General features: G+C 38.2%; 1 protein-coding gene across 3 annotated transcripts in view; it reads left to right on the plus strand.

Moving 5' to 3' along the window:
• The window catches only part of Prkg1 (protein kinase cGMP-dependent 1), a 1,315,555-nt gene that overhangs the window by 1,015,855 nt on the left and 297,402 nt on the right, over window positions 1-2,298 (plus strand). The window lies entirely within an intron of this gene.

Here is a 2,298-nt window from a genome sequence, read left to right on the forward strand (position 1 = left end):
TTTTTTTTTTTTAAATTTCTTTCTACTGTCATGATTCTGGAAAAGCTGAAGGTATAGATAAGAAGATAAAGAGGCATTTGTTTAAGGGGAAACATGCAAAAAGAAAAGCCCTATATTGGGATCTAATTTTCAATTTTAATAGACTTGCCCTCGAATTTGAAGACTGTTTCTTCTTTGAGGTGCTCCAACATGAATACGGAATGAAGGTATACTCCGTGTTGAAAATGTCAGGAAAAAGTCAATTCTTCTAGTATTTTATTAGTATTGTCAATTTTGTTGGTAATTTTGGTTTATTAAGTCTAAAAATTTTGAGTGATGCATTTTTTCCCATAAGTTCTGTGATTCTTAGTGGACAGTAGTTTTTGATATAAGGTTGCTCAAGAATGCATATCTAAGGCTGGGTTTGGTTCCCAGTACCTACTAGAGGGCTCACAACTGCTTGTAATTCTAATTCCAGGTACTGATGCCCTCTGGCCTCTGTGGGTGCCTGCACACACATGGTACACATAAAGTCATGAAAGCACACACATATATACATAAATAAAAAGTAAATAAATATTTTTAGAAAAATGAATGAATGATACTATAACTGTAATTTTACATTTTTATTTTCTAATGATAATAATTAATATTTTGAATTCTGCATAATTGATATTTAAGCCCAAAAGAACATGGGCTTTCTTTAAAGAACAAAGGCTGGAGCTGTATCTCAGTGGTGAGTGCTTGCCTCACATGCACAAGGTCTTGGTTTGATATCCATCACCTCAAAACAAACAAATTAATAAATTCCAATAGGGTATTTTCAATGATTCCTCCATTAGTCTTTTAGGTACTATTTAATGTAAATTTTAAAAGCATAAGTTGAAGATACTATGAGTATATTTTATTTCCTTAAAGCATTAGAGTCAAACTAATCACTTTACTGAATTAACTTTTTTTCCTTTGAAACTATTACACCAATATATACATCAAGAACTTACTTTATATTCTGAAACACAATTTTCCCCTTCCTTCCTTCCTTCCTTCCATCCTTCCTTCCTTCCTTCCTTCCTTCCTTCCTTCCTTCCTTCCTTCCTTCCTTTCCTTTTTATTTTGAGACAGGATCTCACTGTGTAGTCTTAGATGACCTGGAAGTCACTATGGAGACCAGGCTGGCTTTGAACTCATAGAGATCAGTATGCCTTTGCCTCCAGAGTGCTGGGACTAAAGGCATGCACCGATAGTTGTCCATGGGTACTTTGCAGGCCCATAGATTGTTGGTCCTGGAATGTGAAAATCACGTGGAGCCTTAAAAGTAATTTTGGGGAAGCACATTTTAAAAAATCATTTATTTTTATTTTATATGAATGAGTGTTATACCTGCATGTATGTAAGTGTACCCATGTCATGTAGTGCCCATAGAGGACAGAAAAGGGTCTCAGATCTCCTGAAACTGGAGTTATGGATCGTTGTTAACCACTTAACCACCATGTGGGTAGTGGGATTCAAACCTCGGGTCTTCTTCAAGAGCAGCCAGTGTTCTTAATTGCTGAGCCATCTTTCCAGTCCCCAGGGAAGCGTATTTTAAAAGCAAAACTGGAGTGAATATGATCAAAGTATATTATATGCTGTTTGAAAATGGTCACAGTGTAGCTGTGAGGTGTGTGTGTGTGTGTGTGTGTGTGTGTGTCTGTGTGCGTTATGATTGTGTGTGCATGCATTTGTTTGTATGAATGTATGAATGTAGGTATTTGCATGCCACATGCAGATATGGAGGTCAGAGGCTCAGAAGACAACTTTGGATTGGTCCTCACCCTTCTTCCTTATTAGAGACAGTTTCTTTTGCTGTTTTTCTGCTATGTGTGCCATGTCAGTTGGCCTGTGAGCTCTCAGAGAGTCTCCTGTCCCCACCTCTCCTTCCTCCTTAGGACTACTGGGATCACTAACACAACACATGTTCAAAATTTTTAGGTGTGTTTTGAGCACCTTCATGGCAAGTGCTCTCTCCCACTGAGCCATCTCTCCAGTTTGAAGTTCAATATTAGTACAATTATTATATGACAGAAATCTAAAGCAAAAGCTGGGCATGCTGGCACATGTCTTTAATCCCAGCACTCAAGAGGCAAAGGCAGACAAATCTCTGTAAAATTAAGATTGAAGATTGACACCACCCTGGTCTGTACAGCAACTTCCAGGCTGTCTGGTTTACGGTGAGACTGTTCAAAAGAAAAAAAAAGAAACTAAGCCAAAAGTTATCATTAGGATGCAGGTCTGAATTTCCTCCTCCTCTTCCTCCCCCCACCCCCTCCCTCTCCCCCT

This window comes from Nannospalax galili, unplaced genomic scaffold (genome assembly GCF_000622305.1).
Source record: "Nannospalax galili isolate Female #2095 unplaced genomic scaffold, S.galili_v1.0 scaffold175, whole genome shotgun sequence".
NCBI classification, from domain to species: Eukaryota; Metazoa; Chordata; class Mammalia; order Rodentia; family Spalacidae; genus Nannospalax; species Nannospalax galili.